Below are 14,940 nucleotides of genomic sequence, written 5' to 3'. Positions count from 1 at the left end.
GAGAAAACAGCTTTTTCGCCCCCGCTTCTTCTTCTTCTTCTTCTTCTAACTTGTCAGGCTCTTGGGAAACAGTTTCAACTCGTTTAAACAATGCGACGATTGGGAATTTACAAGCAATCAATGCAGAGAGAGCGAGAGAGAGAGAGAGAGAGAGAGAGAGAGAGAGAGAGAGAGAGAGAGAAAGCAAAGTCTGTTTGTCCGGCAGCAACAGCAGCACCAGCAGCTAAAGCAAATTGCATGCGTTAAAAAAAAACAAAAAACATGTTGGAGCCATTTCAGTAGGCAGAAAGTAGTCAAGGAATGGGGCTGTAGCTGTAGGATTGCTTGGTTACAGATGTTGTGTGCAGAGGTGAAGTATTCAGGTCACTGATAGAGGTGGGCTATCCTCAGGGGTTCAGTTTAAGCCATTTCTATCTCCTGATATAGCCATATGTAGGTAATACTGTAACTACTTGAAATGTGCCTTCCCAGCTGTGAAAATACAGTAACCCTACCTCTTTCTCTCACATGCTTTAGATATATTTCTAGTAAAGCAATCCAGCAGGTTTTCTGATTATCAATGATCAGAGACTGTATCACTGCTACCGAAACCAAAAACTGGCAAGGTTAATCTCTGTGACACTTGTTATCGTGTGGTGCTAAAGTAGTCCTGTGTAGCTACTTGTAGGAATCACATAGTTGTTGTTCATTGTAGAGTAGCAACGATTGAAAGAATGTGGATCTACTAACTATTACGATCATGTTTTAAGCAAATATGCCCTAAAATTCCTGGTTTCAGCCTCTGAAATGTGAGATTTTGCTGTTTTTCTTTATTATCTTTGGGTTTTAGACTCTGGGAAATTATAATGTGCATTTTCTCACCATTGTCTTTGATTAATCAACTAAATAAGAATAACTACTAATCCCTGCAGGGGGTAAAAGTACATGCTAGTGAGGTCAATCATAAATTTTCAAAAGCTTGTCCTCATCTGTTTTATAACAAGTGCTCAGTGGGAGGCAGAAAAAGCAACAGATAAGATTTAAAGTCATATTGTATTATGATGAAGATCCAGTACTACATCTTTGTCCTCCTTTCTCTGTCCTAAGATTAAGATTTACCAGGCACACACACACACACATGCACACACACTGTCTAGTATGTGTTAAGGTGAGGTCTGCAGTGAGATATTGTACATACAGTCCTGATACTCCACATGAGAAGTGTATACATTGGTCTTTCGGAAAATCTGCTGAGAAGACGAAGAAGCAGGGATCTGACGTATGATCCTGATGATGTATGAATCACAGCAAGGGGCCCTTTCAGACTGTAACGCTGCTCTGTTGGAGAAAGGAAACTGCTTTACTGCGCAGCTCCACAGGAGTGCTCAACGTCTGTAAGAAGTTGCAAGATGTGTCACAGTTTTTCCCTCTCAAAGGTGAGAGTTTTTTTGCCCAAACAGGGGGCGATAAATAACACAGGTGTGAACATGTGCTGAAGGCCTCCGTCGAGACGATAATTTAAGGGTGAAACACAAAACCTGTGCTTCTCTGTTGTAGACTTTCTTGGAGGGTTTTACACTGATTTACACTGATAGTCCCTTTACTCTTTGCATTAAAATGGATCTCGTATCCAGATTGTGTCTAGATCTGATTTAACCTGATTACATTTACACCTGGTATTGAGTGCTATTTTATGGATTTATGAGGTGTTTTGAAGTTGGGGAAAAAGCCGACAATGGGTCTTGTCTCTATCCACGAATGTCTTGAGCACTCATACCTGACTCATCCAGATTGTATCTAGATCTGATTTAGCCTGAGTACATTTACACCTATAAATAGATCCTATGGGTCTCTGACGTCCCTATTGTATCCGATTCTAGATGTCGATATCTAGACATGATTTAACCTGACTACATTTACAACTGGTATTGGTGAGTAAGTCCTATGAGTGTCCGATTGATATCAGATTGTTCTGTCCAGCTCAAACAACCAAACATCACATCTTCCTATCATTTAAACAGGTTCAATCTACAAAAATATAAGGTAGCCACCTGTGAAGCTGTGCTATTTTGTGGATTTATGAGGTGTTTTGAAGTTGGGGAAAAAGCCGACAATGGGTCTTGTCTCTATCCACGAATGCCTTGAGCACTCATACCTGACTCATCCAGATTTTATCTAGATCTGAATACATTTACACATAGTATAATTAGATCCTATGCGTCTCCAATGTCCATATTGTATCCAATTCTAGATGTTGATATCTAGATGTGATTTAACCTGATTACATTTATACCTGGTATTAATAAGTCCTTTGTGTCTCCGATGTCCATATTGAGATCCGATTGATATCCGATCACTCTGTCCAGTTCAAACAATCTAACGTCACATCTCCCTCGTCCAAAACTACAACAACAAAAAATTTGGTAACTGTCTTTGAATTTGTGCTATTTTATGGGCTTTGTCTTGATTTTGGAAGCAGGTTAAGGAGCTTTCTTGTTGCTTTCTTGCTAGTAGCTAGCCCTAACCCACATAGTTGTTGTATGTAGACCGACTACCCTATTGCATTTAAACTTGTATTCGATGTGGTCAGTGGGTCTTGTTCCATTGACGAATGTCTTGAGTACCCATACCTTTCTTGTTGCTTTCTTGCTATTAGCTTAGTGTATGGCAAGGCTAAGTACTAGGATATTAGTACCCACATAGTTGTTGTATGTAGACCTACTACACAATTGCATTTACACTTGTGTTTGATGTGTTCACAATGCATCTCCACCTCAGGTTTAGGTGTTTTTTTATCCAGTTGGTTCACAATCAATCCACAATGCATCTTGAGTGCATTTACACCTGTACTCTCATGTGGTGTAGCACTCTCTGATTGCAATCCGATCACCCAAAACATATTTTTGATACATTCAGATGAAGTTAAGCGCCATAAAGGATCAAATTCTGACTTTTTTTTATGAGTCAGCATCACCAAAAACATCAGTCCAGGTGTCTTCCAGGAATTGCAGCATCATTTTTTCAACCCCTTATAACGTCTGGCATTGCAGCTGTAGTAGGAATATATTTTTAGGAGAAATTCCAATGCAGATTAAGTGGTTATTATTAAAGCTTTAAAAAAAAAAGTCTACATGTTGTTGCTTTAGTGTAGGAACCACGGGTTAACAAATTACACTGGAATACCTCCAGGCAGGGGAAATCCTGGCTAAATATACTGTATAATACGATGTTATACATAATATGATACAACGCCTTAAACAGCTACATAGCAACGATAACACATTCTTCTCTCTGCTAATCAGCCGCCTGCTTTCTGTCCACATCAGACACATTAAAGTCATATGAGGTTGTACAGCTGTAGATCAAAATATCAGGCCTGGAGCTGCGGTCGGCCCCAATTTGGAGTAACGCTTTTACAAGGCGACTCCCCTCAACCAGGAGAGAAATATTATGCAAGATACAAGGTCGGTTACAAGGTTCTGATAATAAATTATGTAAGGGAAATAATAAATTCTTGAGCTTTCTTCGCTTCTTGTCCAGATTTTGACAATATGTTTCATAACTTTTGGGCCTTCTTGTGAGAGGACGAGACATATCAAAGCTACTTTCAACTGATTTATATACAATAAAGCAAGAATCCCTATAGGAAGCATCTTATTAATGACTCATACTACAAATTGACCCCGTCTGTTTTGACTGTTCCTTCCTCCCTTCCTTCCTTCTTTCCTTCCTTCTGTCTGTCCTTCCTTTCTTCCTCCCTTCCTCTTTTCCTCCCTCCCTCCCTCCTTCCTTGTTTCCTCCCTCCCTCCGTCCTTCCTTCCTTGTTTCCTCCCTCCCTCCTACCTTCCTTCCTTCTTTCCCCCATCCGTCCTTCCTTCCTCCCTCCCTCCTTTCCTTCATTCCTCCCTTCTTTCTTTCTTTTCCTTCCTTCCGTCTGTCCTTCCTTTCTTCCTCCCTTCCTCTATTCCTTCCTCCCTCCCTCCTTCCTTCCTCCCTCCCTCCTTTACTTCCTTCTTCCTTCCTCCCTCCCTCCCTCCCTCCTACCTTCCTTGTTTCCTCCCTCCCTCCCTCCTTTCTTTCCTTTCCTCCCTTCCTTCCTTCCTTCCTTTCTTCCTTCTTTCCTTCTTTCCTTCCTTCCTTTCCTTCCTTCTTCCTCCCTTTCCTTCTTCGCTTGAGGAAAACAGGAGAGTTAATAAGATGAATTGATTTATAACTTGATCATATCTTGTCATTTCTTCTTCCTCCTACACGTCAGAGGTGACAGGAAGTCGCATCAGGAATAGTTTAGGGGGATGATACTGGACAAGAGACAAGATGAAAAAAAAAAAACACGAAGACGGAGCTATGTATCTGCATGTTGGGGAATCCCCCGGTTCTCATGCGAAGGCCAGCTATTTTTAATCTGGAAACAGGCCCTTCTTTGAATTGCAGTTACAGTTACGCCCCATGCCAGCCTGGTTAAGAAGACAAAAGCTACTCGGAACAATAACCCGTGCAAATAGGAATGCTCCAGCGTTGCCTCAGAGCTGCGGCATTCAAACACACACACACACACACACACACACACACACACACACACACACACACACACACACACATATAGAGATCCATGCATGTAAACACAGAAGCTCTATTGGATCCATTGGTCTGCTGTCCTTTGGTGTTATTGTGTATATTGCTGCAGGGCGAAACGCTTTGTGCAAACCAGTTATTCTCTTTAGACATGAATATACTTTAAATTCGTGCTCTTTTGCGGTCGTTATTTAATGCCACACAGATTTGGAAGTTTGAAGTATAAGAAGCAGAAATTTCCCAGAAGCAGATTCCAGCCAAGTCTCATCCCTCATCAATCGTAAAAAAAAAAAAAAAAAAGGCTGCTAAATTATGAACTTTACACAACGTCCAATATAAAAAGTGATAGATAATGGGGGTAATGGGTTTGTTTTGTTACTTTGAGGGGACAAAAAATAAAAAAAAAGCTTCACACACACCCCAATGAAAAATGTTGTAAATCACTTGCTCTCACGTTATTGACACATTTTCAAGGTTTTAAGAGTCAAATATGTGGTTTTACGCACCTGGCAGTTAGATTTTAAGGCGGGGGGGGGGGGGGGGTTTAACTCATTTTGGTTCAAGGGCCACATACAAGCCAAATTTGATCTCATGTGGGCTGGATCAATAAAAAGATGGAAGGAAGGAAAGAAGGTAAGAAGGAAAGAAGGAAAAGGGATTAGGAAGGAAAGGAAGAAAGGAAAAGAAGACAAGGAAGGAAGGAAGGAAGGAAGGAAGGAAAGGAAGAAAGGAAAAGAAGATGAAGGACGGAGCGAAGGGAACAAAGAAGGAAAGAAGTAAGAAAGGGAGGAAGGAAAGAAGGACAGATGACAGGAGGGAGGGAAGGAAGGAAAAGAAGACAGGAAGTAAAGTGGGCCAGATTGGACGCTTTGGCGGCCCGGTTCTGGCCCACGGGCCTCATGTTTGACACCCCTGTTTTAAGGTGTTTGAGATCTTTTTCTCATCAGAAAGCAAATAATAAAAATTAAAGGTGCAATTGTATAGATTAATAAATATGATGGGCAGCCCTCTTCTATTTCTAATGATGTCTTTGTAATAATTAAGGTGTTTTTCATTGCTGTGGATGGATAACACTGCTTCTCTTTCAGTTCCAGTGAGGTTTTTTTTTTGTATCTGTATTAAAACTTAAAATTAATTTATGCGTGTTCTGATGCGTCTGGGTCACATGATCTGGGTCACATGAGCGTCATGAGTGTCCAGTTCTGGAGCAGTAACAGTGTTTTATTTCATATTAATGGCTAATTGGTGTAAACGTTTCAAGTTTGCTGCACTTGTTGACTTCAGCGAGAGATTTGTGTGTGTGTGTGTGTGTGTGTGTGTGTGTGTGTGTGTGTGTGTGTGTGTGTGTGTGTGTGGCAGGTTCAGTTTTGGCATGCATATGTGACATTTTGTATTTGTTAGAGAGCTCATTTGTTTGAAATTCGGGGCTTTTTTTTTGCTTTTCTTGCAGTATCTGTGTGTGTGTGTGTGTGTGTATGTATGTGTGTGTGTGTGTGTGTATGTGTGTGTGTATGTGTGCGATTGGCATTCCTTTCCTTACACTTCACTGGCCCTCTTTTATTATTGTTTGGCTTTACTGATAGGCTCTGACTCACCCCTACATTCAACAATACAGCTGTGTGTGTGTGCGTGTGTGTGTGTGTGTGTGTGTGTGTGTGTGTGTGTGTGTGTGTGTGTGTGTGTGTGTGGTCCATTTCACACAGAAGTTCCCACTTAACATACATAGATATGTTTGCTACACTTAGCCCTGAAAAATGGCAAATTGGTGTCTTTTTATCTGTGTTTGTGTGACTTAAGCGTGTTTGCGTGTGTGTGTGTGTGTGTGTGTGTGTGTTTGTGTGTCCTTATGATTTCTCTGTGTGATAACTGGACGACCGCCAAGCACACAAATACGAGATAAATCCTTTGAAATAATGGATTTACCTGCGGATTCTAAGGCCCACATAGAAGATTTTGAAGTGTGACGCTGTAGGTGGTTAAAAGGTGAATGTTGTTGGACTTTGAAGTGGATAAGTCCACACTCGAGGGTCTCAGTTGGTTAACAAGCATTTTATTACTCGTCTAAAGTTATAAAGATATGGCTCGATAGGACAGACTAGGGAAGGAAAGGAGGAAGGAAGGATTGAAGGGAGGAAGAAAGAAGGAAAGGAGGAAGGAAAGGAAGGAAGGAAGGAAGGTAGCAGGGAGGGAGGAAAGGAAAGGAAAGGCCTATAATATCATTATTATAGGCCGATATTGACCTATCATAGATATATCGGTATCAGCAAATATGTATAATTTTTATTTTAATAAAAGTTATATAAGCATAAGCGGCATTTTTTTGGTATATTTGACCCTTTTTTTAAATTTAAGTTTAATATATGTATGTTTTTTTTTTTGTTTTAATTTATAGCTAATTATTAAATTCAGTGCACTGATGTCATTTTATACAATAAAGCATATTGATAAACTATAATATATCAATGTTTGTTACATATCGTTGTCACATTTGAGGGATCGTTGCCAATTTATCGATATCGGATTTTTTTTTCCCTCCTCAGTATCGTGTTTTGGCATCGGCTCCTAAAATCTACCATCAGTCAGACCTTCATTCAAACTAATACATCAGTTTTAAGTGTCCGCACATTCCCTTTAATCCTCCAAACTGCACTTATCCCGAGTCCAGACCTTTTTGAGTCGACCCGCTCCACCGAGCCGAGCCGAGCCGACTCAGTAACATTTCTCTCTGATATCAGGCGAGACTCCCTCCGCTAGTTAAAAACCCAAAAACCCTATATGTGGCATCGCTGTGTCTCGGCGGTCCAACAGACATACCTTGTAATCACACATCCGTGGTTCAATTCTGGCTTGGCATCTTTTGTTGGGCCGCCCCTCCCTTCTCCCACCTCTCCTCTCCAACCCCTCCCGTTTCTCCTTGCTCGTTCTCTCTCTGTGTGCTTTTCTTGCCCAAACAAGGTATTTTGCAGCTTAAGCAAAGAGTCTGTATACATGTCAAAAGTTTTCCAAGATAAATACTGCTTGATTTTTTAAAGCCTTTTACTAGATAGAGGTAGAAGATGGACGAGAGAGGAAAGAAAGAGAGAGAGAGAGAGAGAGAGAGAGAGAGAGAGAGAGAGAGAGAGAGAGAGAGAGAGAGAGAGAGAGGTTTATGGTGTGCAATAAAGATCTGACACTGATTATATGATAAACATCTTAAAGCCCCCCCTCCCGCCCCCCCCCACCACTCAGAAATGTGCTTATTGTTACTTTTCTTTGCATGTTTGAGCTTCACCGAGCAGAAAGATTTATGTGCAGATTTTGACACTCTAGAAAAAAAAAGCTACTGAAAGTCGCTCACCTTAAGTTTAACCCTCCTGTTGTCCTCGAGTCAAGGAAGGAAAGGAAAGAAGGAAGGAAAGGAAGGAAGGAAGGAAGGAAGGGAGGGAGGGAGGGAGGAAGGGAGGAAGAAGGAAGGGAGGAAGGAAGGAAGGAAGGAAGGAAGGAAGAAAGAAGGAAGGAAAGGATGAAGGAAGGGAGGAAGAAGAAAGGAAAGGAGGAAGGAAAGGAGAAAGGAAGGGAGGAAGGAAGGAAGGAAGGAAGGAAGGATGGATGGATGGGAGGAAGAAGGAAGGAAAGTAGGAAGGAAGGATGGAAGGGAGGAAGAAATAAAGAAAGGAGGAATGAAGGAGGGAAGGAAGGAAAGAAGGACAGAGGAAAGAAGGAAGGAAAGAAAGAAAGATGGACGGAAGGAAGGAAAGGAGGAAGAAGGAAGGGAAATGAAAGGAAGGGAGGAAGGCAGGAAAGAAGGACAGAGGAAAGAAGGAAAGGAAGGAAGGAAGGAAAGAAAGAAGAAACAGTCAAAACAGAGGGTCAATCTGATTTGCAACATTGACGTAATGAAACTAAACTAAAGTGAACTAAACTGAACTGAACTGAGTGTTGTGTGGAAATCGTCCAGCGCTCATAAACGTTACAGTGAAGCCGAGACATCTCGACTCCAGCAGTTAAACTCTTTCAATCATTCACATGTTCTCTGATTCTTCTAATGAGGTTGAAAAGAGTAGATATCATTTTAATAATAATCATTTAATAAAACTAATGAATGTTTTTATAGGAAGAAGAAATACATGAAACACATTATTATGATTCAAAGCAAGAAGAAGGAAGGAAAGGAGGAAGGAAGGAAGGGAGGGAGGAAGGAAGGAAGGAAAGGGGGGAGGGAGGTAGGGAGGGAGGAAAGAAAGAAGGAACAGATAGGGAAGGAAGGAAGGGAAGAAAGAAGGAAAGGAGGAATGAAGGATAGAGGAAAGAAGGAAGGGAGGAAGGAAGAAAGGAAAGAAGGACAGAGGAAAGAGGAAAGAAGGAAGGGAGGATGGATGAATGGATAGAAGGGAGGAAGAAGGAAGGAAAGGAAGGAAGGAAGGAGGGAAGGAACGAAGGAAGGAAAGAAGTTAACGTAACGAAACAAACTAAACTGAAGTGAGTGTTGTGTGGAAATCGTCCAGCGCTCATAAACGTTAGACATCTCGACTCCAGCAGTTAAACTCTGATTCTTCTAATGAGGTTGAAAAGAGTAGATATCATTTTAATAATAATCATTTAATAAAACTAATGAATGTTTTTATAGGAAGAAGAAATACATGAAACACATTATTATGATTCAAAGCATTTATATAAGTCTTAAAACCAGTCTGGAGGGGATTTGAACCGCTGGGCCACACACTGGTTGAGTTTCAGAGCTGGCGGAAGATAGACTCAGCTGTTTGGGTTTCTACCTACGTCAGGGGTGTCAAACATGCGGCCCGTGGCCCAGATCCGGCCCGCTGAGGGGTCCACTCCGGCCCACTTTCCTTATTCCTCCCTTCCTTCCATCTTCGCTTCCTCCTTTCATGTCTTCTTTTTCTTCTTTCCATCTTTCCTTCCATCTATCCTTCCTTCCTTTCTGTATCCTTTTCCTTCCTTCCTTCCTTCCTTCCATCTATCCTTCCTTCCTTCCTTCTTTCATATCTTCTTTTTCTTCCTTCCTTCCTTCCTCCCATCTATCCTTCCTTCCTTCCTTCTTTCATGTCTTCTTTTTCTTCCTTCCTTCCTTCCTTCCTGTCTTATTTCCCTTCCTTCCTTCCTTCCTTTCTTCTTTTTCTTCCTTCCTTCCTTCCTTCCTTCCTTCTTTCTATCTGTCCTTTCTCCCTTTCTTTGTGTTTGACACCCATGGCCTACGTGTTTCCTCACATTTCACACTGACAGAGCTGTGAAGTCTTGAGTCGACCACTTGACATAGCATCTAATCGCAGGAACGTGTGTGTGTGTGTGTGTGTGTGTGTGTGTGTGTGTGTGTGTGTGCGTGTGTGTGTGTGTGTGTGTGTGTGTGTGTGTGTGTGTGTGTGTGTGTGGGATCTGGCTGGTAACGCGTCAGCACTTGCTAAAAGTAAACAGGCCGAGAAACTTGAAAGCTGAGTTTAGTCTCTAGGAAATTAATCTAAGTCTATGTAGTGTCCCCAAAAGTGACCATGGTCTGATCTCTGTGTGTGTGATTTCTGTCATAGGCTACTTTTGGGGACACATTTCAGACTTGGGACCAATTATTTGGGGACAGCTTGTCCAACTGGGGACAAAAGTCATACCCCAATTGGGAAAAAGTTGATTTTTGGGGTCGGCGGTTCAGTTTAGTCTATAGGAAGTGAATGTAAGTCTATGCAATGTCCCCAAAAGCGTGTTTTGGGGACTAATTTCACACTTGGGACCAATTAATTGGGGACAGTTGGTCCATTTAAGTACAAAAGTCATGTCCCAGTTGGGTAAAAACTTATTTTGGGTCAGTACTGGTGATGGTTTGGGTCTCCGGGAAATGAATGTAAGTCTATGTAGTGTCCTAAAAAGTGACCATGGTCTGTGTGTGTGTGTGTGTGTGTGTTTGTGTGTGTGTGTGTGGAAGCGAGCCACCAAGGCGAGGGATCTGGCTGGTAACACGTGAGCACCTGCTAAAAGTAAACTCTCTCTCTTTGTTGTAAACACAGGCCGAGAAACTTGAAGACAATTTTGTTTGTAGCTTGTTGATATTAGTCAGTTTCATCCCCACACACACACACACACACACACACACACACACACACACATTTCTCCTCTCCCTAGTCCAGGCCTGCGTGTGTGGCCTCAGCTGTTGTTGCCCAATCACTTCTGACTCAACATGCAGACCCTCCCTCCTATAGCGCCGTATAGAAGTGTATGGGTCACTGGTTCCATCAGAGCAGATATATGATGTATATTTATCCCTGACTGTCACACTGGATCAGGTTTTATCGGAAAAGGTCAAAGTTGAAGGCGGAGAATCAATAGATGGCTCTGATAAGAATGGGAAAGTGTGTGTGTGATGTGTGTGTGTGTGTGTGTGTGTGTGTGTGTGTGTGTGTGTGTGTGTGTGTGTGTGGTCGCGGAGGACATGCTACACGTGTGCATTACAGGGGGTTTGGTGTCATGAAGTGGGCAATAGGGACTTGAGTGTGTGTGTGTGTGTGTGTGTGTGTGTGTGTGTGTGGTGTGTGTGTGTGTGTGTGTGTGTGTAGTCTGTCCTAGGCTACTTTTGGGGACTTATTTCAGACTTGGACCAGTTAACTGGGGGCAGTTTGTCCAATTTGGGACAAAAGTCATACCCCAATTAGGAAAAAGCTGATTTTTGCTTTAGTTGTTAAAGTTAAGATTCAAATAAGACTCCAGGAAATGAATGTAAGTCTATGTAGTGTCCCTAAAAAGTGACTATGGGCTGATATATGTGTGTGTGTTCTGTCATAGGCTACTTTTGGGACTTATTTCAAACTTGGGACCACTTCATTGGTAATGCCTTGTCCAATTGAGGACAAAAGTCATGTCCCAATTGGGAAAAAGTTGATTTTTGGGTCAGCGGTTCAGTTCAGGCCAATAGTGGTAATGCTGTAGGTTAGTTAGTCTCCAAAAAAATGAATGTAAGTCTATGCAGAGTCCCCAAAAGTGACCATGGTCTGATCTGGGTGTGTGTATCGTCTGTCCTAGACTACTTTTGGGGACTAATTTCACACTTGGGACCAATTATTTGGGGACAGTTTGTCCAATTTGGGACAAAAGTCGTGCCCCAGTTGGGAAAAAGCTGGTTTTTGGGTCATTGGTTAAGTTTAGGCGAATAGTGGTGACGATTAAGGTTAGTAAGTCTCTAGAAAATTAATGTAAGTCTATGCAAAGTCCCAAAAGTGACCATGGTCTGCTCTCCATGTGTTTGTTTCTGTCCTAGGTTACTTTTGGGGACTAATTTCACACTTGGGACCAGTTATTTGGGGACAGCTTGTCCAATTGGGGAAAAAATAGTGTCCCCAATTAGGAAAAAGCTGATTTGTGGGTCAGTGGTTAAGCTTAGGCCAATAGGTTAAAGGTCTTGAAGAAATGAATGTAAGTCTATGCAAAGTCGCAAAGTCCCCAAAAGTGACCATGGTCTGATATGTGTGTGTGTTTTGGGGACTAATTTCACACTTGGGACCAATTAATTGGGGACAGTTGGTCCATTTAAGTACAAAAGTCATGTCCCAATTGGGTAAAAACTTACGAGTGTGTGTGTAGTCTGTCCTGGGCTACTTTTGGGGACTAATTTCAGACTTGGGACCACTTCCTTGGTAATGCCTTGTCCAACTGGGGACAAAAGTCATACCCCAATTGGGAAAAAGCTGATTTTTGGGGTCATTGGTTCAGTTTAGTCTATAGGAAATGAATGTAAGTCTATGCAATGTCCCCAAAAGTGTGTTTTGGGGACAGTTTGTCCATTTAAGTACAAAAGTCATGTCCCAGTTGGGTAAAAACTTATTTTTGGGTCAGTACTGGTGATGGTTTGGGTTTCCAGAAATGAATGTCAGTCTATGTAGTGTCCTAAAAAGTGACCATGGTCTGTGTGTGTGTGTGTGTGTGTGTGTGTGTGTGTGTGTGTGTGTGTGTGTGTGTGTCTGTCTGTCTCACTTTCACACAAACACACACATGTTCATAATCACTAACCAATTTCTAGTCAAATCAAATCTCTCACTGTAAATATTTAGATTTAATTCAAAGCTACTAATATAAACCTCCCTCACCGAGACTCCACTGCCAAAACAACTTTCCCCCTTTTTCTATCACACCTTCTCTCTCTCTCTCTCTCTCTCTCTCATCTCTCACCCTCTCACTCCGTCTCTCTCCCTCTCTCTCTCTCCCTCTCTCTCTCTCTCTCTCTCCCTCTCTCTCACTCCGTCTCTCTCCCTCTCTCTCTCTCTGTCTCTCGCTCTCTCTCTCAACCTCCTCCGTCCCTCTCTCTCTCTCTCTCTCTCTCTCTCTCCCTCTCTCTCACTCCGTCTCTCTCCCTCGCTCTCTCTCTCTCTCTGTCTCTCTCTGTCTCTCGCTCTCTCTCTCAACCTCCCTCCGTCCCTCTCTCTCTCTCTCAGCCTCTCTCACCCTCTCTCTCTCTCTCTCTCTCTCTCTCTCTCTCTCTCTCTCTCTCTCTCTCTCTCTCTCTCTCTCTCTCTCTCTCTCTCTCTCTCTCTCTCTCTCTCTCTCTCTCTCTCTCTCTCTCCTCTCTCTCTCTCTCTCTCTCTCTCTCTCTCTCTCACACACCTCTCTCTCTCTCTCTCTCTCTCTCCCTCTCTCCACCTCCGCCCCCCCCTGAAGTCTCTGTGTGTTATGGTTCAAGTCCACATCGGAGGGTCGAGTTACAGTCAGTTTTAGGGCTCGAGGGTGTGGACGAATTTTTCAGGAATGACACAAGTAGGTCGAGTTTTTTTAAAACTTTTATGGATGTTTAGAAGTTAAGTGAGTCTCTGGCAGTAGATGTGTGTGTGTGTGTGTGTGTGTGTGTGTGTGTGTGTGTGTGTGTGTGTGTGTGTGTTCATGTGTGTGTGTGTGTGTGTGTCGTGCATCTAAACAGACCTTGGGCACATCTCCAACGTGGTACTAATACGGGTGTTACGCAAAAACACAAAAAAAGAGAGAGTGAGACAACTAGAGGCTTAAATGTACATGTATAAACACGCATACACACACACACACACACACACACACACACACACACACACACACACACACACATATATAGTTGATGAAAGACAGTAAAAGACAGATTTGGGCCTGCCAGTCGCCTCGTGTCTTCATGACTAAATGAAAATGACAAGCCAGAGATGGAGTAAACGGACTAATCTCTTGTGTAAATGTTGGCTGGTTTGAAAACACACACACACACACACACACACACACACACACACACACACACACAAACACACACAAACACACGCACACAGTTTGTGAAGAATTACTGGGTTTTGTTCTTTTGGTAAAACGCCATATTTAAACCAATAAAGAGACATTTCTCAACCCGATTTCCTGACAAAAAAAAAACAAAAACGTTCCTTTGAGAGTTTTAGTCCTCACTTGAAAAAATGCTTTGATGGGCCAGTTTATAGGCACAGAAATACACACACACACACACAGACACACACACACACACACACACACACAAATTGGCTGAGGATGAAAAGGAATCACGGGGGAAAGGGGAAGGGTGAAAGTGGGCATGAAAGTTATAAATAAAGCAAAGGTAATAAGGGAAGACAGGAGGAGACGGTGATGATACGTGGAGGTAAAGAGATTTAGAGATTTAACCCTCCTGTTGTAGGAGGCAAGGGAGGAAGGGAGGGAGGAAGGAAGGGAAAGGAGGAAGGAGGGAAGAAGGAAGGAAGGAAGGAAGGAAGGAAGGAAGGACAGAAGAAAGAAGGAAGGAAGGAAGGAGGGAAGGATAGAAGCAAGGGAGGAAGGACAAACAAAAGGAAGGAAGGAGGGAAGGACAGACGGAAGGAAGGAAGGAGGGAAAGAAGGAAGGACAGACAGAAGGAAGGAAAGAAGGACAGAGGAAAGAAGGAAGGAAGGAAGGAAGGAAGGACAGACGGAAGGAAGGAAGGAAGGACAAACAGAAGGAAGGAAGGACAGACATAAGAAAGGAAGAAGGACAGACGGAAGGAAGGAAGGAAGGAAAGAAGGAATAGTCAAAAAACAGATGGGGTCAATTTGACCCGGGAGGACGACAGGAGGGTTAAGAGGCAGAAGAACAGAATAAATAAATGTCTTTCGAAACTTGAATATGTCCGTTTCAATTTCAACTGACGACGCTGTGTGTGAAATATACAACATTTGCATATAAGAGTCACGGTATTATGACATGAGGAGGATTTCGAGTCAGCGTCGTGAGAATCGGATTGCTTCACTGAGAAGTTGGAACGATGTAGAGAATAAATGCAACGTTGGTTTTACGTCATGTATGTAAAAAAAATAAATATAAAGGGAGTGAAGGGAGCAGTCGATTTAGGAGGTTAAAGGTTAGCATAGCAAACTTCTTCCAACTAAAGAGGGAGAAAAAAAGAAATACACACAACACTA

The 14,940-nt window shown here is 42.4% G+C and overlaps 1 protein-coding gene across 1 annotated transcript in view; it reads left to right on the top strand.

Moving 5' to 3' along the window:
• The window catches only part of tnfsf10l (TNF superfamily member 10, like), a 34,743-nt gene that overhangs the window by 633 nt on the left and 19,170 nt on the right, over nucleotides 1-14,940 (top strand). The window lies entirely within an intron of this gene.

This window comes from Scomber japonicus, chromosome 22 (genome assembly GCF_027409825.1).
Source record: "Scomber japonicus isolate fScoJap1 chromosome 22, fScoJap1.pri, whole genome shotgun sequence".
Lineage (NCBI taxonomy): Eukaryota > Metazoa > Chordata > Actinopteri > Scombriformes > Scombridae > Scomber > Scomber japonicus.
The sequence above is the reverse complement of the archived record's forward strand: the minus strand, read 5'-3'. Positions and strand labels throughout refer to the sequence as shown.